We start from the raw sequence: 27,784 nt of genomic DNA, 5'->3' as shown, positions 1-27,784 counted from the left end.
TACCTAGCAAGAATAAACGTTAGGATTAAATGCCGGAATACTGAAGGAGCTAACAGGATTTCTAAAAAGAAAAAGAATGAAAATGATTAAATGTAACCATTATACGTAGTTGCATTAGTGGAGAGATATGACTAATAATCACACCACTATGATTGTTTATAACCCACCTTAAATTTGAAGGTGGCTAATAAGACACATATGCTGCAAAATGCTCACTGGTATGACGCTTTATCCTTTCTGGGCTTCCTTGGTGGCTCAGATAGTAAAGAATCCACCTGCAATGCAGGAGACCTGGGTTCAATCCCTGGGTTCGGAAGATCTCCTGGAGAAGAGACTGGCTACCCACTCCAGTATTCTTGCCTGGAGAATTCCATGGACAGAGGAGCCTGGCGGGCTACAGTCTATGGGGTTGCAAAGAGTTGGACACGACTGAGTGACTGTTTCAATTTTATCCTGTCAGTTTTGTTGTTATTGAAGTGAAGCTTATTGATTGTTGTCTTTGAGCAACTCATGATGGCAATCTAGGGGATGGCAGTCAATGTGATGAAAATCTTCGGAGAACTTCACTCTTTCCTACTACACAGAACTTACTACTGCACAAAAAAATTAATCCCTCCCAACTATCTTCTATTGAGGAACCATCTGGCCTTCATGTTTTGACACCAAATTCCAAGCAAAAATATTTTTCATTCACCAAAGTGCAGCTAGTGATATGTAGCAACTGATGTGGTATATAAGGTGATACTGAACAATCAGTCTAACCAGCTCACCTCCCCCTACCATCACACCCATTATTCCTGGGCTCCACATTCTATGGGCCTTTCTTGGATAGACATCATCTGCAAAGGTCCCAAGCTCTTTAGCTGTTTCCATCCTCACAGCTTCTGGCCCGGGAAAGCTGCCTTTCTTATTTGCAACCATAGTTATGAATATATACAGTAAGTCTCCTACATGCAAACCTTCAAGTTATGAACTTTCAAAGATGCAGACATGCATTCCATCAACATCAGGCATAAATGAAGTTGCAACTTGCCCTCAGTCTCCTACTGTTGATGACCCTTCAGCTCTATCATCTCCCGCCTCTTCTTCCTCCTCTAGTGAGTAACTCTACTTGTCCATTCACTTGATCCCAGCCCCTGTATACCAGCTACTGTACTATACTACTGTACTTTTCAAGGTATTGTAAGATTAAAACTGTTTTCTTTATTTTTTGTGTTTGTTTCTTGGATGTTGTTTGTGTGAAAAGTATTATAAACCTATTACAGTTATTGCTGTTGTTGTTCAGTGGCTAAGTCATGTCCAACTCTTTGCAACCCCATGGACTGCAGCATGCTAGGCTTCCCTGTCTTTCACTCTCTCCCAGAATTTACCCAAACTCATGTCCACTGAGTCAGTGATGCCATCCAACCATCTTGTACTCTGTCACCCCTTTCTCCTGCTCTCAATCTTTCCCAGCAGCAGGGTCTTTTCTAATGAGTCAACCCTTCACATCCGGTGACCAAAGTATCAGAGCTTCAGCTTTAGCATCAGTCTTCTAATGAATAGCCAAGGTTGATTTTCTTTAGGATTGATTGATGTGATCTCCTTGCAGACCAAGGGACTCTCAAGAGTCTTCTCCAGCACCATAATTCGAAAACATCAAACTACATTACAGTACTATATTGTCAATTGTGTTAGTGGGGTACCTAGGCTAACTTTGTTGGACTTATGAATAAATTGGACTTACAAACATGTCTTGGGATGGAATTCTTTCATATGTGGAATCCTTACTGTATAGTGTTAGGAATTCGGTACAAGCAGGGGGAGATTATAGCATGTGCTCTGTCTGCAATCTTAAAACTGGGAGTCTTGAGCTATTTTGTCCCAACAGAGAAAAATATTTATTTTAAAAACAGATACATTCATGAAGTGATAACAGCAAAAGAGGAAAGAAGGTAGAAAAGAAGTTAAAAATTAAGAATTAAATCATTATATACAAGGCATTCTATCCCATCCCATTGACTTGTGAACAGAGATCAAAAATTTAACACTAAGCTTTCATTTGCCCAACATGAAGAGGAAAACGTGATTAGATACATGACTCAAAGTGAGTAGTACTCAAAAGAAGCTGACGTATCTCAGTACTGAGTCACAAATGCATCTTTCATTTCCTACACAGAAGACCCTTTGTGATGTGAATAGCATCCTCAATACTACATTTGTTGAAAATACAGTATCAGATTTCAGGATAAACCAGTGACATCATACTAAAGCTTAATTCACAAAAGCAGTTCTTACTCGGATGCATCATTGAGATAACTAGCTTAATACTAAAAAAATTAAAAAAATATTTTAAGACATGTTTCCCACAAAAGAGGAACTACACCTCTATGTTCTAGGGAGCATTTCAGAAATTTTGAGTTTTTATTTTTTTCGTTGTTCTTGCTATGTTTGTGGGGCACTTCAGGCATTTCGTGGGAAAAATTTGTGTGGGGTGTCAGACATTCTAAAAACATGAGAAAGTCCCACTGAATGAGGATGAGCTTCACACTTCTTGTGTCTTCACAGAAGACATACTTTTACCATGTCGTGCCAGACATTGCCAAATACATGCTTGCACATATGGTGGTGGCATTTCAAGATAGGAAATATATTTTCTGAGTTATCTAAAAACTGACCTAACCTATGTCATAGGAAAGGAATTATTTTTACATTACACTAGTAAGACTGCTGCTGCTGCTTTGCTAATTCTTCATTTTCTCCGTTTTGACACTTAGTCATTTCCCATGGCATTCTTATCCAAACTTGTCAAAGGCTCTTTCCTTTTCTTTTTCTTATCATGTACATATAAGTCAGGTTATTATTAATCATTCCGCTAGTTTTAATTAGGGTTCCCTCACTTCTCTGCCCTTTAATTTTCCTTCCTTTATACCGAATGGCTTCTAACTTTATCTTAAATCCAAGTATTCATCATAAGCAGCTACAAGCATCAGACTACTTCATTCTGTTTTCTAGTATAATCCTGCTTGAGCACTTACATATTAATATGTATTACATATTATTTTATAATAAATTACATTCTTTTTTCCCTTATTTATAGTTAAAGCATTATATCACCCTTTTTTAAATTAAAATATGTTCTTTTATGATATTTTATTATCTCTGAATTTTATTTCATGATAAAAGAAAAAGAGGGAAATACAAAGTATTTGTTATGAAACAAATCATCTTTCATCCTAATGTTATGAAACGTTATAATCTTTGAGTATGATAAAGGTAAAAGCCATTTGTAGAGACAGGAAAGTGCTTGCAAAAAGATAGACTAGCATCACAGTTCCCAACTGGATATCTTCCTATGTAGCACGTGAGGCGCTCTGTACTCCTGCCTAGGTGGATGAGAGCAAAGGAATTAGAGGGGAATAGAGTAAAATGAGGGAGAGGGGTCAATGGACTAGCCTGTACCCCTACCATCTGAAGCGGAAAGGATTTGAGGATGCTTGAGTTTCCAGTGGGAGGGAAACTGGAAGATAACACAGAAGATAACTAAAGAGGCTACCTGACGGACAAGGGAGTCCAAGCAGTGAGAGGTATGGGATCCAAGGCTGATGGGACTTTGGAGAAGTCCTTCAGGAGCCCATCTCCCGTGTCAGGGATGATACGGTGGGTATTCTACCATAGAGCCCGTGAAGAACAAACACATACATACTATAGAGAAGCCAGGCTTTGGCTGCCACTTATACAGAAGCCGTCAATTATAAAGGGGGAACCAAAACAGTGCTATTTAATTCTGCCTTTCCCCCTCCTTCTGGACAGACCTGAACACTCCAAAGGATATACAGTAACCCAGAAAAGGGAGTAAGGCAGAAGGGAGGCTCCTCCCCTTTCCCTTGCAAGGCTCAATTCCTGATCAAGGACAAATTAGAGAATAGGTAGTGCTTTGAACTGGATATAAGATATAAGCCATAAAGTGAACTGTGTACACCTAGAAGAGACTAGAAGACAATGGGATCTTCCAATTGTAGACATGGGATGAAAAAGGGCGATTCAACTGAGTATGTTTGAAGTTAATTATTGGAGAAAATTAAGATATTTTATATCTATATCTTACTGAGTTCATTTTTCTGAATATATTGATTCAGTTCAGTTCAGTCACTCAGTCATGTCCAACTCTTTGCAACCCCATGAACCACAGCATGCCAGGCCTCCCTGTCCATCACCAACTCCCGAAATTCACTCAAACTCATGTCCATTGAGTCGGTGATGCCATCCAGCCATCTCATCCTCTGTCGTCCCCTTCTCCTTGCACCCCCAATCCCTCTCAGCATCAGAGTCTTTTCCAATCAGTCAGCTCTTCGCATCAGGTGGCCAAAGTCTTGGAGTTTCAGCTTCAACATCAGTCCTTCCAATGAACACCCAGAGCTGATCTCTAGGATGGACTGGTTGGATCTTCTTGCAGTCCAAGGGACTCTCAAGAGTCTTCTCCAACACCACAGTTCAAAAGCATCAATTCTTCAGGGCTCAACTTTCTTTAGAGTCCAACTCTCACATCCATACATGACTACTGGAAAAACCATAGCTTTGACTAGATGGATCTTTGTTGACAAAGTAATGTCTCTGCTTTTTAATGTGCTGTCTAGGTTGGTCATAACTTTCCTCCCAAGGATGCAATCACCATCTGCAGTGATTTTGGAGCCCCCAAAAATAAAGTCTGACACTGTTTCCACTGTTTCCCCATCTATTTGCCATGAAGTGATGGGACTGATGCCATGATCTTAGTTTTGTGAATGTTGAGCTTGAAGCCAACTTTTTCACTCTCCTCTTTCACTTTCATCAAGAGGCTCTTTAGTTCTTCTTCACTTCTGCCATAAGGGTGGTGTCATCTGCATATTTGAGGTTATTGTTATTTCTCCCGGCAATCTTGATTCCAGTTTGTGCTTCTTCCAGCCCAGCATTTCTCATGATGTACCTGCATATAAGTTAAATAAGCAGGGTGCCAATATACAGCCTTGATGTACTCCTTTTCCTATTTGGAACCAGTCTGTTGTTCCATGTCCAGTTCTAACTGTTGTTTCCTGACCTGCATATAGGTTTCTCAAGAGGCAGGTCAGGTGGTCTGGTATTCCCATCTCTTTCAGAATTTTCCACAGTTTATTGTGATCCACACAGTCAAGGCTTTGGCATAGTCAATAAAGCAGAAATAGATGTATTTCCAGAACTCTCTTGCTTTATCGATAGATAGATAAATATAGGTAGATTGATAAACAGATGATAGATAATGAATAGGCAAATAGGAGATACATTTCTAATAAACTAAGAGCTCTACAACTTGAAATTATTCATCCTTTAAAAAAAAATGGTTGAACAACCTTTTATCTAGTCCAACTAGACAAGACTATAATCCTAGAACAATAGAGACAAGGATCAGAGCCCAAAACACAAAATTGTCCTTGAACAATTTTGTCCTTGGTGCCCTCTCTGCCTGCTTTATTTGGTTAGAGTATTTAAGTTAATTGTGCAAAGCCTTATCAGTCAGAGAATTTTGGTTTCTACAAAATTCAGAGTTGTTAATCTTGAATTGTAAAACCAGGGAAAATAAGTCTCCAGATATCCTCTGAATGCTGAGTCTCCATGAAATCATCACCAAATTCAATACAATCTGGTCTCATTTTTCTGATTTTACAGCTAACCTCATATTCCTCCACGAGGACTAATTACACTTGAAATTTTTGAGCCATGAAAGATTATAAGAATATTTCAATCTGATAAAATCCTAGATTGCTTCTTTTAATTTGTTTCTCAGCATCATCACTATGCTGACTTGGTAAGGAGTTTTGGGCAACATAGAAACCCTTGTCACACGGGACCCTACGAGGATATTGTTCATCACTATATGAACAGAGTTTGTCTTAGGTTATCAGCAGCCACCAGGTGAAGAAGTTTCATCATTGGCACTCGAAGCAAAAACGGTTTAAGTGGTCAGAAAGCAACAGATATTCCCTTTCACCAAAAATGCAATTATCCTGGCCACTCCCAAAGGGGAGGAATGCAGACAAGCCCGTTGAGATCCACAAAGACTGAAAATCCCTCCTAATTTTGTCAGCCCTCTAATTTCTCTAAGCCAACCATGAAAGCAGATATGGTCTAGAATAAACCTGAAGACTGATTCAATCAATACATGGGGAAAAATTGCTTTAACATGACCCATAATATTTCATCTAAAGGATTTGTGTATTTATTTGTGCGAGTACTCAGCTGTATCTGACTCTTTGCGACCCTATGGACTATAGCTTGCCAGGGTCCTCTGTCCATGGGATTTCCCCAGCAAGAAAACTGGAGTGAGTTGCCATTTCCTCCTCTAGGAAATCTTTCCTACCCAGGGTCTAACCTGCGTCCCCTGCACTGCAGGCAGATTCCTTACCATTGAGCCACTGGGGAAGCTCATCTAAAGGACAATAGTAAGTAAATGCTAAGATCTATAACAATGGTTCTCCACATGTGGTCCTCAGATGTGTGGCATCCGCATCACCTTGGAATTTATGAGAAATGTACATTCTCACCCTCCAACCTCTGGAACATAATGAATTGGAAACTCTGGGGTTGGATCCAGAAATCTGTGTTTTAAGAAACCCTCTAGGAGGAGGAGCCAAGATGGCGGAGGAGTAGGACGGGGAGAACACTTTCTCCCCCACAAATTCATCAAAAGAGCATTTAAACGTCGAGTAAATTCCACAAAACAACTTCTGAATGCCGGCAGAGGACATCAGGCACCCAGAAAAGCAACCCAACTCTTCGAAAGGAGGTAGGAAAAAATATTAAAAACAAAAAAAAAAGAGACAAAAGAGGGAGGGACGGAGTTCCGTCCCGGGAAGGGAATCTTAAAAAGAGAGAAGTTTCCAAACATCAGGAAACCTTCTCACTGCCGAATCTGTGCCGAGCTTTGGAAGCACAGAGGGCAACATAACAGGGAGAAAAAATAAATAAACAATTTAAAACTCGCAGATTGCGAGCCCTACGGTAACTCCCCCAGCAGAGAAGCAGCGCAGATGCCTGCATCCGCCATTAGCAAACCGGGGCTGGGCAGGGAGGCGCGGCGTGGGCTGCATCGCTGAGAGTAAGAATCTGGCCTGAATACCCTGAGCGCTATCTGAGCGAAATAATTTGGGCTAGCAAACCAGACTGTGGGATACCTACCACGCGAAAAGCCAGCCCTAACCTAAGACCGCCAGGCCCGCGCACGGAACAAAGGACTGAACCAGAGCCGGAAGGGGGCAATCGCAGCCCCAGAGAGACATTATCTATAAAACTGTAAGCAGGCTTCTTTGCTAACTAAAACTTCTTGGGGGTCTGGACGGTCAACATCTGCCTGAGAAGGTGTGCCGGTTTTACATCCAGATAACCGAGTGGCGGGGAGGCGATAAGTCGCAGCATTGGCGCTCGCCTGGGAAGAGCAAATTGGCGCTCGGACCTGGGAAGAGCACAAAACGCAGGCCCAACTGAGTCTGCGCCTCTGAGGACTACCCGAGTGCCTGAACCTGAGCGGCTTGGACCTGGGAGGTGCATGCAGCCCAGGGCCAGCCTCGGATTGTTCCCGGCGGAACAACCTAGAGTCCGAGCAGTGTGGACAGGGAGGCTACACGCGCCGTGAGCAGGGGCAGACCCAGGGTGGCTGAGGCACTGCGAGCCCACGCCAGTGTTATTTGTTTGCAGCATCCCTCCCTCCCTCCCCACAGCGCGACTGAACAAGTAAGCCTAAAAAAAAAAAAAAAAGTATCCTCCACCGTGCCCTTTGAGTCAGGGCGGAAACCAGATACTGAAGAGACTAGCAAACAGAAGAAGATATAACAGAGGGAAACGCCTTGGAAGCTACAGGCAATAGATCAAAACCCTGTGGTTACTACGGACTACATAGGAAGGGGCCTATAGATCTTGAGAAATATAAATCTGACCAAGGAACTAGCCAAAAATGAACTGAACCCACAACACCCACCAAAAAAAAAAAAAAAAAAGTCCTAGATATATTTTTATTATTTTTACGATCATTCTTTCTTTTTTTTTTTTAATTAAAAAAAAAAATTTTAAGTCCTCTATTGTTCCTTTAATTTTCACTTTTATAACCTATTACTTTGCAAAAAAAAAAAAAAGACCCTATTTTTTTCTTCTTCAGCAAACTTCATATATATATATTTTATAATTTTTTGATCTTGTTTTTTTTGTTTGTTTGTTTTTGTTTTTTTCTTCTTTTCTTTAACATTGTATTTTTGAAATTCCAAACTCTACTCTAGATTTTTAATTTTCGCTTTTTGGTATATGTTATCAATTTTGTACCTATAGTTTTTTTTATATAATTTCTGTGACTTTTTTTTTTTTTCTTCTTGTCTGTTTCTTTCTCTTCTTCTTTTATATAACATTGTATATCTGAAATTCCAAACTTTACTCTAGATTTTTAATTTATGCTTTTTGGTATTTGATATCAATTTTGTACCTGTATTTTCTTTATAATTTTTGTGACATTGTTCGTATTTGTTTGTTTGTTTTCTCTCTTTTTTTTTCTTCTTCTTTTTTTTTTTTTTTAACATTGTATTTTTGAAATTCCAAACTCTACTCTAGATTTTTAATTTTTGCTTTCTGGTATTAGTTATCAATTTTGTACCTGTAGTTTCTTTATAATTTTCGCGACCTTGTTTGTTTTTGTTTGTTCGTTTTTTCTCTCTTTCTTTTCCTTCTTCTTTTCTTTAACATCGTATTTTTGAAATTCCAAACTCTACTCTAGATTTTTAATTTTCGCTTTCTGGTATTAGTTATCAATTTTGTACCTGTACTTTCTTTATAATTTTCGCGACCTTGTTTGTTTTCGTTTGTTCGTTCTTTCTCTCTTTCTTTTCCTTCTTCTTTTCTTTAACATCGTATTTTTGAAATTCCAAACTCTACTCTAGATTTTTAATTTTTGCTTTTATGTATTTGTTACCAATTTTGTACCTTTAAGGACCCAATCTTCAGGACCCATTTTTCACTAGGGAGTGAGATTACTGGCTTGACTGCTCTCTCTCCCTTTGGACCCTCCTTTTTCTCCACCAGGTCGCCTGTGTCTCCTCCCTAACCCCTCTCTACTCTACCCAACTCTGTGAATTTCTGTGTGTTCCAGACGGTGGAGAACACTTAGGGAACTGATTACTGGCTGGATCTGTCTCCCTCCTTTTCATTCCCCCCTTTTATCCTTCTGGCCACCTCTGTTACCTTCCTCCTTCTTCTCTTCTCTGTATAACCCCGTGAACATCTCTGAGTGGTCCAGTTGTGGAGTGCACATAAGGAAGTGACTACTGGCTAGCCCACTCTCTCCACTATTGATTCACCTCATCTCATTTGGGTCACCTCTAACTCCCTCCTCCCTCTTCTCTTCTCCATGTAACCCTGTGAACCTCTCTGAGTGACCCTCACTGTAGAGAAACTTATCATCTTTAATGTAGATGTTTTATCAATGGTGCTGTATAGAAGGAGAAGTTTTGAAACTACTGTAAAAATAAGACCGATAATCGGAAGCAGGAGACTTAAGTCCAAACCCTGACTCCAGGGAACTCCTGACTCCAAGGAGCATTCATTCACAGGAGCTCATCAAATGCCTCCATACCGACACTGAAACCAAGCACCACACAAGGGCCAATAAGTTCCAGGGCAAGACATACCAAGCAAATTCTCCAGCAACAAAGGAACACAGCCCTGAGCTTCAAGATACAGGCTGCCCAAAGTCACCCCAAAACTATAGACATCTCATAACTCATTACTGGACATTTCATTGCACTCCAGAGAGAAGAAATACAGCTCCACCCACCAGAACACCGACACAAGCTTCCCTAACCAGGAAACCTTGACAAGCCACCTGTACAAACCCACACACAGCGAGGAAACACCACAATAAAGAGAACTCCACAAACTGCCAGAATACAGAAAGGACACCCCAAACTCAGCAATTTAAACAAGATGAAGAGACAGAGGAATACTCAGCAGATAAAGGAACAGGATAAATGCCCACCAAACCAAACAAAAGAGGAAGAGATAGGGAATCTACCTGATAAAGAATTCCGAATAATGATAGTGAAATTGATCCAAAATCTTGAAACTAAAATGGAATCACAGATAAATAGCCTGGAGACAAGGATTGAGAAGATGCAAGAAAGGTTTAACAAGGACCTAGAAGAAATAAAAAAGAGTCAATATATAATGAATAATGCAATAAGTGAAATTAAAAACACTCTGGAGGCAACAAATAGTAGAATAACAGAGGCAGAAGACAGGATTAGTGAATTAGAAGATAGAATGGTAGAAATAAATGAATCAGAGGGGATAAAAGAAAAACGAATTAAAAGAAATGAGGACAATCTCAGAGACCTCCAGGACAATATTAAACGCTACAACATTCGAATCATAGGGGTTCCAGAAGAAGAAGACAAAAAGAAAGACCATGAGAAAATACTTGAGGAGATAATAGTGGAAAACTTCCCTAAAATGGGGAAGGAAATAATCACCCAAGCCCAAGAAACCCAGAGAGTACCAAACAGGATAAACCCAAGGAGAAACACCCCAAGACACATATTAATCAAATTAACAAAGATCAAACACAAAGAACAAATATTAAAAGCAGCAAGGGAAAAACAACAAATAACACACAAGGGAATTCCCATAAGGATAACAGCTGATCTTTCAATAGAAACTCTTCAAGCCAGGAGGGAATGGCAAGACATACTTAAAATGATGAAAGAAAATAACCTACAGCCCAGATTATTGTACCCAGCAAGGATCTCATTCAAGTATGAAGGAGAAATCAAAAGCTTTTCAGACAAGCAAAAGCTGAGAGAATTCTGCACTACCAAACCAGCTCTCCAACAAATACTAAAGGATATTCTCTAGACAGGAAACACAAAAACGGTGTATAAACTCGAACCCAAAACAATAAAGTAAATGGCAGCGGGAACATACTTATCAGTAATTACCTTAAACGTAAATGGGTTGAATGCCCCAACCAAAAGACAAAGACTGGCTGAATGGATACAAAAACAAGACCCCTACATATGTTGTCTACAAGAGACCCACCTCAAAACAGGGGACACATACAGACTGAAAGTGAAGGGCTGGAAAAAGATTTTCCATGCAAATAGGGACCAAAAGAAAGCAGGAGTAGCAATACTCATATCAGATAAAATAGACTTTAAAACAAAGGCTGTGAAAAGAGACAAAGAAGGTCACTACATAATGATCAAAGGATCAATCCAAGAAGAAGATATAACAATTATAAATATATATGCACCCAACACGGGAGCACCACAGTACGTAAGACAAATGCTAACAAGTATGAAAGGAGAAATTAACAATAACACAATAATAGTGGGAGACTTTAATACCCCACTTACACCTATGGATAGATCAACTAAACAGAAAATTAACAAGGAAACACAAACTTTAAACGATACAATAGACCAGTTAGACCTAATTGATATCTATAGGTCATTTCATCCCAAAACAATGAATTTCACCTTTTTCTCAAGCGCACATGGAACCTTCTCCAGGATAGATCACATCCTGGGCCATAAAGCTAGCCTTGGTAAATTCAAAAAGATAGAAATCATTCCAAGCATTTTTTCTGACCACAATGCAGTAAGATTAGATCTCAATTACAGGATAAAAACTATTAAAAATTCCAACATATGGAGGCTGAACAACACGCTGCTGAATAACCAACAAATCACAGAAGAAATCAAAAAAGAAATCAAAATTTGCATAGAAATGAATGAAAATGAAAACACAACAACCCAAAACCTGTGGGACACGGTAAAAGCAGTCCTAAGGGGAAAGTTCATAGCAATACAGGCACACCTCAAGAAACAAGAAAAAAGTCAAATAAATAACCTAACTCTACACCTAAAGCAACTAGAAAAGGAAGAAATGAAGAACCCCAGGGTTAGTAGAAAGAAAGAAATCTTAAAACTTAGAGCAGAAATAAATGCAAAAGAAACAAAAGAGACCATAGCAAAAATCAACAAAACCAAAAGCTGGTTCTTTGAAAGGATAAATAAAATTGACAAACCATTAGCCAGACTCATCAAGAAACAAAGTGAGAAAAATCAAATCAACAAAATTAGAAACGAAAATGGAGAGATCACAACAGACAACACAGAAATACAAAGGATCATAAGAGAGTACTATCAACAATTATATGCCAATAAAATGGACAACGTGGAAGAAATGGACAAATTCTTAGAAAAGTACAACTTTCCAAAACTGGACCAGGAAGAAATAGAAAATCTTAACAGACCCATCACAAGCATGGAAATTGAAACTGTAATCAAAAATCTTCCAGCAAACAAAAGCCCCGGTCCAGACGGCTTCACAGCTGAATTCTACCAAAAATTTAGAGAAGAGCTAACACCTATCCTGCTCAAACTCTTCCAGAAAATTGCAGAGGAAGGTAAACTTCCAAACTCATTCTATGAGGCCACCATCACCCTAATACCAAAACCTGACAAAGATCCCACAAAAAAAGAAAACTACAGGCCAATATCACTGATGAACATAGATGCAAAAATCCTTAACAAAATTCTAGCAATCAGAATCCAACAACACATTAAAAAGATCATACACCATGATCAAGTGGGCTTTATCCCAGGGATGCAAGGATTCTTCAATATCCGCAAATCAATCAATGTAATACACCACATTAACAAATTGAAAAATAAAAACCATATGATTATCTCAATAGATGCAGAGAAAGCCTTTGACAAAATTCAACATCCATTTATGATAAGAACTCTCCAGAAAGCAGGAATAGAAGGAACATACCTCAACATAATAAAAGCTATATATGACAAACCCACTGCAAACATTATCCTCAATGGTGAAAAATTGAAAGCATTTCCTCTAAAGTCAGGAACAAGACAAGGGTGCCCACTTTCACCATTACTATTCAACATAGTTTTGGAAGTTTTGGCCACAGCAATCAGAGCAGAAAAAGAAATAAAAGGAATCCAAATTGGAAAAGAAGAAGTAAAACTCTCATTATTTGCAGATGACATGATCCTCTACATAGAAAACCCTAAAGAGTCCACCAGAAAATTACTAGAAATAATCAATGACTACAGTAAAGTTGCAGGATATAAAATCAACACACAGAAATCCCTTGCATTCCTATACACTAATAATGAGAAAACAGAAAGAGAAATTAAGGAAACAATTCCATTCACCACTGCAACAGAAAGAATAAAATACTTAGGAATATATCTACCTAAAGAAACTAAAGACCTATATATAGAAAACTATAAAACACTGGTGAACGAAATCAAAGAGGACACTAATAGATGGAGAAATATACCATGTTCATGGATTGGAAGAATCAATATAGTGAAAATGAGTATACTACCCAAAGCAATTTATACATTCAACGCAATCCCTATCAAGCTACCAACAGTATTCTTCACAGAGCTAGAACAAATAATTTCGCAGTTTGTATGGAAATACAAAAAACCTCGAATAGCCAAAGCGATCTTGAGAAAGAAGAATGGAACTGGAGGAATCAACCTACCTGACTTCAGGCTCTACTACAAAGCCACAGTTATCAAGACAGTATGGTACTGGCACAAAGACAGAAATATTGATCAATGGAATAAAATAGAAAGCCCAGAGATAAATCCACGCACATATGGACACCTTATCTTCGACAAAGGAGGCAAGAATATACAATGGATTAAAGACAATCTCTTTAACAAGTGGTGCTGGGAAATCTGGTCAACCACTTGTAAAAGAATGAAACTGGACCACTTTCTAACACCATACACAAAAATAAACTCAAAATGGATTAAAGATCTAAACGTAAGACCAGAAACTATAAAACTCCTAGAGGAGAACATAGGCAAAACACTCTCCGACATACATCACAGCAGGATCCTCTATGACCCACCTCCCAGAATATTGGAAATAAAAACAAAAATAAACAAATGGGACCTAATTAACCTTAAAAGCTTCTGCACATCAAAGGAAACTATTAGCAAGGTGAAAAGACAGCCTTCAGAATGGGAGAAAATAATAGCAAATGAAGCAACCGACAAACAACTAATCTCAAAAATATACAAGCAACTCCTACAGCTCAACTCCAGAAAAATAAACGACCCAATCAAAAAATGGGCCAAAGAACTAAATAGACATTTCTCCAAAAAAGACATACAGATGGCTAACAAACACATGAAAAGATGCTCAACATCACTCATTATCAGAGAAATGCAAATCAAAACCACTATGAGGTACCATATCACACCAGTCAGAATGGCTGCGATCCAAAAGTCTACAAATAATAAATGCTGGAGAGGGTGTGGAGAAAAGGGAACCCTCTTACACTGTTGGTGGGAATGCAAACTAGTACAGCCACTATGGAGAACAGTGTGGAGGTTCCTTAAAAAACTGGAAATAGAACTGCCTTATGATCCAGCAACCCCACTGCTGGGCATACACACTGAGGAAACCAGAAGGGAAAGAGACACGTGTACCCCAATGTTCATCGCAGCACTGTTTATAATAGCCAAGACATGGAAGCAACCTAGATGTCCATCAGCAGATGAATGGATAAGAAAGCTGTGGTACATATACACAATGGAGTATTACTCAGCCATTAAAAAGAATACATTTGAATCAGTTCTAATGAGGTGGATGAAACTGGAGCCTATTATACAGAGTGAAGTAAGCCAGAAGGAAAAACATAAATACAGTATTCTAACGCATATATATGGAATTTAGAAAGATGGTAACAATAACCCTGTGTACGAGACAGCAAAAGAGACACTGATGTATAGAACAGTCTTATGGACTCTGTGGGAGAGGGAGAGGGTGGGAAGATTTGGGAGAATGACATTGTAACATGTAAAATATCATGTAAGAAACGAGTTGCCAGTCCAGGTTCGATGCACGATACTGGATGCTTGGGGCTAGTGCACTGGGACGACCCAGAGGGATGGTATGGGGAGGGAAGAGGGAGGAGGGTTCAGGATGGGGAACACATGTATACCTGTGGTGGATTCATTTTGATATTTGGCAAAACTAATACAATTATGTAAAGTTTAAAAATAAAATAAAATTAAAAAAAAAAAAAGAAACCCTCTAGGTGATTCTGACATGTGCTAAAGTCTGAAAATCATAGATTTATGATGCTGGCTCTCAGAGTAGAGAGATGGGGAGACTTTCCCCAGATTATTCCATGAAGTTCCTGTCAGCAAGATGTGACAGAATGTGGCAGACTGTATTTTCCAAAGATGATGGGAACAATGTCTCCCATCCCACGTGCTCTGCTTATAATGACATTGACAATCTTCCATCAAGAAACTGAGTCTATGGCCCCTACCCTTGAATCTCGATGGGCTTGTATTTCAGTGTTAACCAACAGAATGTGGTAAACTATGTTGTGATAACTAAGTGACTTCTCAGTCACCAGAGGCAATTCAACTCCTGTCTTGCTTGCTGTAATACTTTCTCTTAAGACTTCAGCCAATGTGTTAGCAGTCTGAACATAGTCTAATAACTTTTACAGCTCTGGTGAACTGAAAATAGAAATGCTCATACCTAGAGCCTTCCAAACATTTTTTTCTTTTATTCCACAATTAAAACAAATGTCAGTCTCATTTAAAATAATTACTTTGTTTTTAAACTGATATGCTACATAGTTTCATATTCAAGAAAACATTCATGTTCATCTTTTTAACTTAAAGTACAATCCTAAATATTTTTAAGGAATTCAATGTAACCAATTATTAATCTTAATAAACCAGGGATATTAAAAAAAATAGATGGGGAAAAAGTGGAAACAGTGACAGATTTTATTTTCTTGGGCTCCAAAATCACTGTGGATAGTGACTGCAGCCACAAAATTAAAAGACAGTTGCTCCTTGGAAAATAAGCTATGATAAACTAGACAGCATATTAAAAAGCAGAGACATCATTTTGCCAGTAAAGGTCCATATAGTAAAAGCTATGGTTTTTCCAGTAGTCAGGTACAAATACGAGTGAAGTGTTAGTTGTTCAGTCATGTCTGACTCTGCAACCCCATGGACTGTAGCCCGCCAAGCTCCTATGTCCATGGAATTTCCCAGGCAAGAACACTGGAGTGGGTTGCCATTCCCTTCTCAGGGGATCTTCCTGACTCAGGGATTGAATGTGGGACTTCTGCATTGAAGGTGGATTCTTTACCATTTGAGTCACCGGGAAATCCACTCATGTGAAAATCCACTCGCATCTATGAATGTGAGAGTTGGACCTTAATAAAGAAGGCTAAGTGCCGAAAAATTGATGTCTCTGAACTGTGGTGCTGGAGAAGACTCTTGAGAGTCCCTTGAACAGCAAGGAGATAAAACCAGCAAATCCTAAAGGACATCAACCCTGAGTATTCATTGAAAGGACTGATGCTAAAGCTGATACTTTGGCCACCTGATGCAAGGAGCCAACTCATTGGAAAAGACCCTGATGCTGGGAAAGCCTGAAAGCAGGAGAAGGGGATGACAGAGAATGAGGGGTTTAGATGGCATCACTGAGTCAATGCACATGAGTTTGAGCAAGCTCCGGGAGACAGTGAAGGACAGAGAAGCCTGGCATGCCGTAGTTCACGGGGTCACAAAGAGCTGGACATGACTTAGCAACTGAACAACAGCAACAATTTTTAAAAAGCATCTCCAGTCACTGATTTATATGTCAGCATGATTTGAACAGTGGGGGTAAGTGGCCAGGAGTGGCCATTACATGTCGACCCTTAAGGTTAAAATATGTTCCCAGTGCAAGGAAAAATCTATGTTACCTGTCATTATAGTAGTCTAAAATTCTATAATCACTAAAATGCCAGCTTAACTTCCACAGTGTGAAAATACCCTTAGAGTACACTGACGGATACAATTTTAATGTCAATAAATAATTCTTTATGCCAAAAAATTTGAAATTTTTAAGGAAGCAATCTAAGTGTCCATCAACAGATGAATGGATAAAAATGTTACACATACACACACACACAGACACAAACAATATTACCCAGCCATGAAAAATAATAAAATTGCTGCCATTTGGCCATTTGCAGCAACATGAGTGGGCTTGAAGGGCATTGTGCTGAGTAAAATAAGTCAGACATAAAAACACAAATACTATATAATACTACTTACATGTGGAATCTAAAAAATATAACAAATGAGTGAATATAACAAAAAAGAAGCAGACTCACTGATACAGGGAACAAACTAGTGATTACCAGTGGGAATTGGGCAGGCGGGAGAGGCAATAGAGGGGTATGAGATTCAGAGGTACAAACTATAAAGTACAAAATTAGTTACAAGGATATATTGTATAAATGGAGACTATAGCCAATATTTCATAATAGCTGTAATTTGAATATAACCTTTAAAAATGGTGAACCATTATACTGTGCCTCAGTAACTTATATAATATTGTACACCAATTAAACTTCAATTTTAAGAAAGGTAAGCGATCTTGGTCCTTGAGACTTCCGTGCTGTGAGGAAACCCAAAGTAGTGCATAAGGAGGAATCACATCAAGAGGCCCCGAGACTGGAGATGCTCAGCCAGAGCCCAGTTGCTTCAATACCGAGCTCTTTCAGCTCCAAGTACCACTGACCGAAACTGCATAAGCGAACCTGAGCCAGACCAACTCAACGGCGTCCTTCCCAAATTTCTGACCCACATAAACTGTGAGAGCTAATAAAGTGGTTGTCATCACTTTAAACCACTAATTATTTAGAAGATAGCCAAACTGTGTTCTGGTGCTATAACCTCATTTTTTCCCAAAGTTAGCCAGTGGTCCCAATGCCACCTTTCCTTTGTTCATTGTAAAAGTCATGGTTCAGTTCAGTTCAGTTCAGTTCACTCATTCAGTCATGTCTGACTCTTTGCAACCCCATGAATCGTAGCATGCCAGGCCTCCATGTCCATCACCAACTCCCGGAGTTCACTCAGACTCACGTCCATCGAGTCAGTGATGCCATCCAGCCATCTCATCCTCTGTCCTCCCCTTCTCCTCCTGCCCCCAATCCCTCCCAGCATCAGAGTCTTTTCCAATGAGTCAACTCTTCCCATGAGGTGGCCAAAGTACTGGAGTTTCAGCTTCAGCATCATTCCTTCCAAAGAAATCCCAGGGCTGATCTCCTTCAGAATGGACTGGTTGGATCTCCTTGCAGTCCAAGGGACTCTCAAGAGTCTTCAACAACACCACAGTTCAAAACCATCAATTCTTTGGCGCTCAGCCTTCTTCACAGTCCAACTCTCACATCCATACATGACCACTGGAATAACCATAGCCTTGACTAGACAGACCTTAGTTGGCAAAGTAATGTCTCTGCTTTTGAATATGCTATCTAGGTTGGTCATAACTTTCCTTCCAAGGAGTAAGCGTCTTTTAATTTCATGGCTGCAGTCACCATCTGTTGTGATTTTGGAGCCCCCAAAAATAAAGTCTGACACTGTTTCCACTGTATCCCCATCTATTTCCCATGAGGTGATGGGACCGGATGCCATGATCTTCATTTTCTGAATGTTGAGCTTTAAGCAAACTTTTTCACTCTCCACTTTCACTTTCATCAAGAGGCTTTTTAGTTTCTCTACACTTTCTGCCATAAGGGTGGTGTCATCTGCATATCTGAGGTTATTGATATTTCTCCCGGCAATCTTGATTCCAGCTTCTGCTTCTTCCAGCCCAGCGTTTCTCATGATGTACTCTGCATAGAAGTTAAATAAGCAGGGTGACAATATACGGCCTTGACGTACTCCTTTTCCTATTTGGAACCAGTCTGTTGTTCCATGTCCAGTTCTAACTGTTGCTTCCTGACCTGCATACAAATTTCTCAAGAGGCAGGTCAGGTGGTCTGGTAGTCCCCTCTCTTTCAGAATTTTCCACAGTTTATTGTGATCCACACAGTCAAAGGCTTTGGCATAGTCAATAAATCAGAAATAGATGTTTTTCTGGAACTCTCTTGCTTTTTCCATGATCCAGCAGATGTTGGCAATTTGATCTCTGGTTCCTCTGTCTTTTCCAGGAGGACCAACCCCATGTCCAAGGAGCCGTGCATGCACGGGCACAGGAGGGCCTAGAGGAGCTATCCCACGTTGAAGGTCAGGAAGGGCGGTGGTGAGGTGATACCCCTCATCCAAGGTAAGGAGCAGCGGCTGCACCTTGCTGAAGCAGCCGTAAAGAGATACCCCACGCCCAAGGTAAGAGAAACCCAAGTAAGACGGTAGGTGTTGCAAGAGGGCATCAGAGGGCAGGCACACTGAAACCATACTCACAGAAAACTAATCAATCTAATCACACTAGGAGCACAACCTTGTCTAACTCAATGAAACTAAGCCATGCCTGTGGGGCAACCCAAAATGGGCGAGTCATGGTGGAGAGGTGTGACAGAATGTGGTCCACTGGAGAAGGGAATGGCAAACCACTTCAGTATTCTTGCCTTGAGAACCCCATGAACAGTATGAAAAGGCAAAATGATAGGATACTGAAAGAGGAACTACCCAGGTCAGTAGGGGCCCAATATGCTACTGGAGATCAGTGGAGAAATAACTCCAGAAAGAATGAAGGGATGGAGCCAAAGCAAAAAGAATACCCAGCTGTGGATGTGTCTGGTGATAGAAGCAAGGTCCGATGCTGTAAAGAGCAATATTGCATAGGAACCTGGAATGTCAGGTCCATGAATCAAGGCAAATTGGAAATGTTCAAACAAGAGATGGCAAGAGTGAATGTCGACATTCTAGGAATCAGCGAACTCAAATGGACTGGAATGGGTGAATTTAACTCAGATGGCCATTATATCTACTACTGTGGGCAGGAATCCCTTAGAAGAAATGGAGTAGCCATCATGGTCAACAAAAGAGTCCGAAATGCAGTACTTGGATGCAATCTCAAAAACGACAGAATGATCTCTGTTCGTTTCCAAGGCAAACAATTCAATATCACAATAATCCAAGTCTATGCCCCAACCAGTAATGCTGAAGAAGGTGAAGTTGAACAGTTCTATGAAGACCTACAAGACCTTTTAGAACACCCAGAAAAGATGTCCTTCTCATTATAGGGGACTGGAATGCAAAAGTAGGAAGTCAAGAAACACCTGGAGTAACAGGCAAATTTGGCCTTGGAATACGGAATGAAGCAGGGCAAAGAGAGTTTTGCCAAGAAAATGCACTGGTCATAACAAAGGCATGGTTACTATATTAAATGCTTTAATTTCTTGAGTCAATTTCTGGACTTCCTCCTCTAAATTATTAATTTGTGCCCCTGCCCCTGAACCTTTTCTGTGTTATTCTAGATACAGCAATGTAATAGATTTAAATAGTGAGTAGGACTATTCCCATCCGGAATGGCCTTTTTCAAAGTCTCTAGTCTACAGATGAATCTTAGAACCATTTTCAAGGTCTAATGATAATAAATAACAAAACTACTGAAATTTTATTTTAGTTTGTTTTAAATTTAGAGATAAGCTTGTTTCACAGTATTAAGATATCCCAAGGAATTTGATATATTTTTTCATTTATTTGTTTTCTTCCACCTTCTTCAGTAATTTTTGGGTTTGTTTCTTCTCATAGTTCTAAACATTTCTTGGAATTACTCTCAAGCATTTTTTATTTCTGTTGCTAGTGCTATCTATTACATGTCATTGTCTTCTCCCCAAACAAATATACACATGTATTTTTTAATAGGCATATTGTAAAAGTATTGTCTGTTCATGATTACCTTACTAAAGTTTCTAATAACCCCAATAGTTTTTCAGTTCATTCTCACAAAAAAACTGGATTGATATTTCCAATTAGATAATCATATCTCCTCCAAGTAATTCTAGTTATAATATTATATATTATAAGGAGGAGCAATGTTCATTGCTCTTCTTTTCATTTTCTTGTCTTGGTGCATTAAAGATTTCAGGCAAAAATTAATAATATTTATACGTTTTTAAAATAAAAGACAGAAATTGTTAGATTTTTTCATGACTCTCTTAAAGACAATCCTACCTACCCATAATTGGCTTTCACAATAAGAAAAGGCAACTAAAAAGACCCTCATAAAAATTTACAGTAATATTCCTTGGTAGAAGAAAAACAGATCAAAAAGAGGAACCAATTAGAGCCAAGCAGATATAGAAAATGCCATATGCATAAATAACTATATATAAGGTTCTATGTTAAATGCAGTTCTTTAACATAGTAGTGTGGAGAAGGCAATGGAACCCCACTCCAGTACTCTTGCCTGGAAAATCCCATGGACCGAGGAGCCTGGTGGGCTGCAGTCCATGGGGTCGCTAAGAGTCAGATACAACTAAGCGACTTCACTTTCACTTTTCACTTTCATGCATTGGAGAAGGAAATGGCAACCCACTCCAGTGTTCTTGCCTGGAGAATCCCAGGGACGGGGGAGCCTTGTGGGCTGCCTTCTATGGGGTCGCACAGAGTCGGACACGACTGAAGTGACTTAGCAGCAGCAACATAGTAGTTATTTAAGTTCAAGCAAAATCCTGTGAGAAGAAAGGAAAAATAATTTTTGACTAATGGAAATGGGGTGATGTTTGAGTGAGAGTCTGAAATATGGCTAAGACTTCAACCCATGAAGATAATACAGAAGGTCAACAAAGGTGGAAAGAAACACGGCATATCTGGAGAACAGTGAGAAGCCTGGTTTGGACAGAGTAGAAAATGATAGAAAAAATTAGAATAGCCTGAGTGCAGGAATGCCAGGCTAATAACAAGCACAAGAGTAATTAACATGAAGTGGACTCTTGTCATGTGCCAGGCGCTGTCTTAAGTGCTTCCCTTGTATAAACCCTAAAACACAACAATGAAGGTATACTTTCAGGCCATGAATGTCTATGCTAGCTTTTCAGCAGGAAAATGAGCAAAGCGAATTTTAAAAAGAATGACTTGATAACAACTTTCAGGATTGAAATAGGGAGAATCTGGAGGCTGCAGAGACATTTAAGAGGCTTGCTAAAAGATGCAATCCACGGCACATTAGGCTTCCACTCTGTAAGCTTTAGCTTCATTTTGCACTCTCCCCACCACACATCCTTTTTCCAAACCACCCTGAAGGGCAAACACATGTTGCCCTTTCAAACGCCCATGGCTTTTAACACCTCATTTATTGTCTATGCCTGGAAGACCCACTCCACAGTTATCTTTTTCTTTGTAAATCTTAACCTATTCCAAACTTGGTTAGTTATTTCTTTATCTCTGCAAATGGTACTTTTCCCATCCCCCAGTAAGGGTAGTTATATTTTAATTAAATGTTTAAAATCATTCTTGTTCACAAGGTATCTGTGGAAAGAGCCTGCGAACTACGTATTGTTATATCCCCAGCATCAAGCACATCTCAGCAGGTCCCCAGTGAATGAAGGCACAAAATCAATATCAAAATGGACAAAAGAACAATGAACTATCAGCAGAGACCCTGAGACTGAATCCCATGAATTTGTATGGCACAAAAGAAAGTGATCTTGTGATGCCCTTTAGTAATACTCAGTGTCCCAACAGCAGAGGATTAACAGTACCTTTTATTTTTGTCTACACCTCCCGCTAGCAATAGGCCTATCATATGAGCCTCCTTGCTGACCATGTGACCCAAGGTAGGTGAATTACAGTACCTCGCTCTTAGTCACAGTGACGGATTCAAGTGTGGGCAAGGCACATAATCCAGGTAGAGCCAACTGAGATCCTTCCCTGAAAATAAGAAATCAGTTTAGGAGCTTTATCACATTAAGACAGTCTTTACCAAAATGTGAACCCCCCCCCACCAATGTTTTTTAAACAATTGCCATCTAATATTATTATCACATTTTAACAAGAAAAAATTAGGAAGGAGGAACCTCAGAACAAAATGCCATTATCAACATTTAATTCATTTGAATTTATGATGAATTCACTTCATTGTGATTGATTCTCTTACTTCTCTGCTGATAAAATTTGGGCTAGACTTTAACCAGCTCATGAAACTAGAGCATTAGAGAGTGTAGTGAGTGGATTTGTTGTGGTTTAGTTGCTAAGTATATCTGACTCTTTTTTGGCCCGATGGACTGTAGCCTGCCAGGCTCCTCTATCCACAGGTTTTCCCAGGCAAGAACACTGGAGTGGGTTGCCATTTCCTTCTCCAGGGATCTTCCAAGACAGATTGGATCCCTGCATCTCCTGCATTCGCAGGCCGATTCTTTACTGCTCAGTCACCAAAGAAGCCCAGTGAGTGGAATAATGGTTCTCAAAGATATGTGTTCAAGTCCTGGCCCATAGTACCTGTGACTGTGCCTCACTTGGAAAAAGAGTCTTTGCAGACATATTAAGGGGCTCAAAATGAGGTCAACCAAGATCCTAAATCCAACAATGGGAGTCTTAAAAGAAAAAGAGAGAAGGAGATTTGAGACACAGAGACACAGACAGGAGGGTCATATGAAGACAGAGCCAGAGAAGGGAATTAATACACCACCATAAGAAACAAAAGATTGCCAGCAGTCACCAGAAGCTGGGGCCAGGCATGGAATGGTGCTCCCTTAGAGCCTCTGGAAGGAACAAATCCTGCCTACACATTGATTTCTGACTTTTGGCTTCCAGAGCTGCTAGAGGATAAATCCCTGTTATCTTGAACAATCCAGCTAGCAGCTGGATTCATTACAGCAGCTTTAGGAAACTACCCCAGGGAATTATTCAAACTGGAGAGTGACCAAAAAAAAACACAAAAAAACAGCACTATGAAAATGTAAGAGGAGAGGAAAAGTCTGTAGCTTGAGAAAGGCCATTGTATTCAATATTTCATTCTAGAAAAATAGTATTGAAGTGATAGCACTTCTAACTTCTTTAGTTGAGAACTCATAATTATATACAGCTATAAAACCTGTGTGTTAATAAGACTTGTTTGACCAAATTTATACCTGATCCAGAAACCAAACTGGTAAAATTTTTCATTATTTGCTTGGGATATCTCACTGACATAAAATCATGATTATATAGAAAGTAACTTCACATTTTTTCCTATACCTTGAGAGAGGATGAGATGGTTGGATAGCATCACCAACCCAATGAACGTGAATTTGAGCAAACTTCAGGAGATAGTGAAGGACAGGGAAGCCTGGCGTATTGTAGTCCATGGGGTTGCAAAGAGTCAGACATGATTTAATGACTGAACAACAACATATTGCCTATAACTCATACCAATATCTTTATCTGAAGCAGTTCAGCCGAGTCACTCAGTCGTGTCCGACTCTTTGCAACCCCATGGACTGCAGCACACCAGGCTTCCTTGTCCATCACCAACTCCTGGAGCTTGCTCAAACTCATGTCCATTGAGTGGGTGATGCCATCCAACCATTTCATCCTCTGTCGTCCCCTTCTTCTCCTGCCTTCAATCTTTCCCGGCATCAGGGTCTTTTCCATTGAGTCAGTTCTTCTCATCTGGTGGCCAAAGTATTGGAGTTTCAGCTTCAGCATCAGTCCTTCCAATGAATATTCAGGCCGTATTTTCTTTAGGATTAACTGGTTGGATCTCCTTGCAGTCCAAGGGGCTCTCAGTCTTCACCAACACCACAATTCAAAAGCATCCATTCTTTGGCACTCAACTTTCTTTATAGTCCAACTCTCACATCCATACATGACTACTGGAAAAACCATAGCTTTGACTAAACAGACCTTTGTTGGCAAAGTAATATCTCTTCTTTTTAATATGCTGTCTAGGTTGGTCATAGCTTTTCTTCCAAGGAGCAAGTGTCTTTTAATTTCATGACTGCAGTCACCATCTGCAGTGATTTTGGAGCCCAAGAAAATAAAGTCTGTCACTGTTTCCATTGTTTCCCCATTTACTTGCCATGAAGTAATGGGACCAGATGCCATGATCTTAGTTTTCTGAATGTTAACTTTTAAGCCAGCTTTTTCACTTTCCTCTTTCACTTTCATCAAGAGGCTCTTTAGTTCCTCTTCACTTTCTGCCATAAGGGTGGTGTCATCTGCATATCTGAGGTTATTGATATTGACATGAGAATTGATATAATTCTCATAGCAATCTTGATTCCAGCTTGTACTTCCTCCAGCCCAACGTTTCTCATTTTGTACTCTGCATATAAGTTAAATAAGCAGGGTGACAATATACAGCCTTGACATACTCCTTCCCCAATTTGGAACCAGTCTATTGTTCCATGTCCAGTTCTAACTGTTGCTTCCTGACCCGCATACAGATTTCTCAGGAGGCAGGTCAGGTGGTCTGGTATTCCCATCTCTTTCAGAATTTTCCACAGTTTGCTGTGATCCACATAGTCAAACGCTTTGACATAGTCGATAAAGCAGAAATAGATGTTTTTCCAGAACTCTCGCTTTTTTGATGATCTGGCAGATGTTGGCAATTTGATCTCTGGTTTCTCTGCCTTTTCTAAATCCAGCTTGAACATCTGGAAGTTCATGGTTCACGTACTATTGAAGCCTGGCTTGGAGAATTTTGAGCATTGCTTTACTAGCATGTGAAATTAATGCAATTGTGCAGTAGTTTGAACATTCTTTGGCATTTATTTGAATAGATACATAATAGCCCCATTGATATTGTGGTATTGATATCACTATCAATAATATCATTATTGGTCCATGAATGAAAGTAAAATTCAGAGCTACTGATGTAGTAGGCTATTTTTTTTGCCATTGCTAAATCATGAACTGAGCCATGATTAATGAATCATGGTTCATTATCATATACACATTCTCTAAAGTAAATTTAAAGCTTACTTTAGAGTTTATTTTAGTAATATGCAGACCAATGAGTAATGAATATATTTGACTCTGGATTTCTGCATGATTATTCCAATATTTGGTTCTAACATTTTCCCATCAAACATAGTAAAAGAAGTTGAGTTGCTGTTCTGCAATTTGACATTTAGGCTTAAGTTTTTAAAAATTTTATGTTTCTCATGTATCTGATTCATTATAGTCTGCAATGAAAGCATCTCTGTTTCACTTAGCATTCTGTTGAATCTGCAGAGATCTTGCTGCTTTAAATGTATAGGCACTGTTCTTCCAGCATAAAAATCAGCCAGTAAGTTGGGGATTATGGAGCAGCAATTTCTGGCTTTTACAGAGATCAACAAGGCTTCCTTCCACCTACAGAGACCATCTAACTGACATGCTGCACATTGGTGACCAAATAAGAGACTGATGGATGTAAGGAATTCTCATGGCCTGTCAGACATCCAGTGTATTTGTCCAAATACAGTAAATGATTTTTGGCTTTTTGAGAATCCTTTGAAGAATGCTACCATTCATTTACTAAAGGCACTCAGGAAAGTCCTTAGCCAAGTTGTGGGTGGATAGTTATTTAGGAAACCAAAGGCTAGAGAGCTATTTAGCATTAATGAGGGTTATAGAGTAATTTGGTTCATTATGGCTACAAGCTAAAGTTGAATGGAACAATTGAAGTTCATTACCAGGTCTGATTTTCTGAGTGGGAAATGGTAGAGATACTAGGTTTATGACTACCTTCCCTACACCTTTATTTGAGTGCTTTTTTTTTTTTCAATATTGTTTGTGTTTTTTTAATCAGTAAACATTATCTTCTTCTTATTTTCTTTTCTTAAGGTAGCAGTGCATATTAACAGGCATGCCAAAAGAAATCATTTATGGTATGTGTAATGAAATCAGATAACTGTAACTGCTCACCTGAATAATTCTCTTAATGCAATCGTATTTTTAAAAAATGCTAACATTCCTTTAAAATATTTTCAATGAAAAAAATGCAAAAAAAACATCAAGTTAAATTGCTGTTTATTTTATATAGCCAACACCATTAAAATAAAATGCCAGAATTCAATTTATGCTGTTTTTCAGTTAAATTGTTTATAATAGGAAATTCTCTCACCTTTCTGAAGTAAAATAAATGCAAATTTAATTCATTAGATGACTAGACTGGTATAAAACCTTAGAGGAAATGCAAATGGTAATTGAAAATATAGAAACGATATTTGTTTCATGACACAACAAATCAATCAACGTAAATTGTCAAGCTTACAAAAATATCACTAAAATGGATCCTGCATTGTCCATTAAAAAGCAGGCTTTTTATATGCAAGGCACATATTTCATAAAGGAATGAGAGAAGTAGGAATTGTGGGTTCAAGTTGCTCTGAATGCCAGGAATCTTACAGCACTATCATGTCCCCGCCTCCCAGGAGAGACCCCCTAATGAAGACAGAAGATGTGGCCTTTCTCCTGGCTTTTCTACCTGACAATTCTATGACTTTAAACTATGTGACCTTTCTCAGCATCATTCCCCTTATTTACACTAAATGGGATTTAAACAAAAGACATACAAAGTGCCAATCATGCTCCTACCACAAGGATTTTGGAAGAATCAAATGAAATCCTGGGTTGAAAATGCTTGCTAAGTTATAAAGCACTACAGAACTGGCATGTCTTAGCTTACACAGGAGTCCCAGCTGCCAGACTAGAGTCTCGTAAAATCAAGTATAAAATCTAACCAAGCAGTCTTTCTTTGACTGTTCTTATTCACTGGATCATGTCCCTGGTGGTTCGGACAGTAAAGAATCCACCTGCAATATAGGAGACCTGGGTTCAGTCCCTGGGTTGGGAAGATCCCCTGGAGGAGAGCATGGCAGCCCACTCCAGTATTCTTGCCTGGTGAATCCCTATGGACAGAAGAGCCTTGCGGGCTGCATACTCCATGGGGTCACAAAGAGTTGGGCATGACTGAGCAACTAAACACAGAACATTCCCTGGGTCTCTGGGAAGTATGAAGCCTACAGATACTTGTTGAGCGCCTACTATCT

General features: G+C 39.4%; 1 long non-coding RNA gene across 1 annotated transcript in view; it reads left to right on the top strand.

Moving 5' to 3' along the window:
- The window catches only part of LOC133247127 (uncharacterized), a 152,747-nt gene that overhangs the window by 65,707 nt on the left and 59,256 nt on the right, over positions 1–27,784 (top strand). The window contains exon 3 of the long non-coding RNA XR_009736266.1: positions 19,034–19,149. This is a non-coding gene — a long non-coding RNA (uncharacterized LOC133247127). The remainder of the gene's footprint in view (positions 1–19,033; positions 19,150–27,784) is intronic.

This window comes from Bos javanicus, chromosome 5 (genome assembly GCF_032452875.1).
Source record: "Bos javanicus breed banteng chromosome 5, ARS-OSU_banteng_1.0, whole genome shotgun sequence".
NCBI classification, from domain to species: domain Eukaryota; kingdom Metazoa; phylum Chordata; class Mammalia; order Artiodactyla; family Bovidae; genus Bos; species Bos javanicus.
This window is presented reverse-complemented; position numbering and strand designations above follow the sequence as displayed.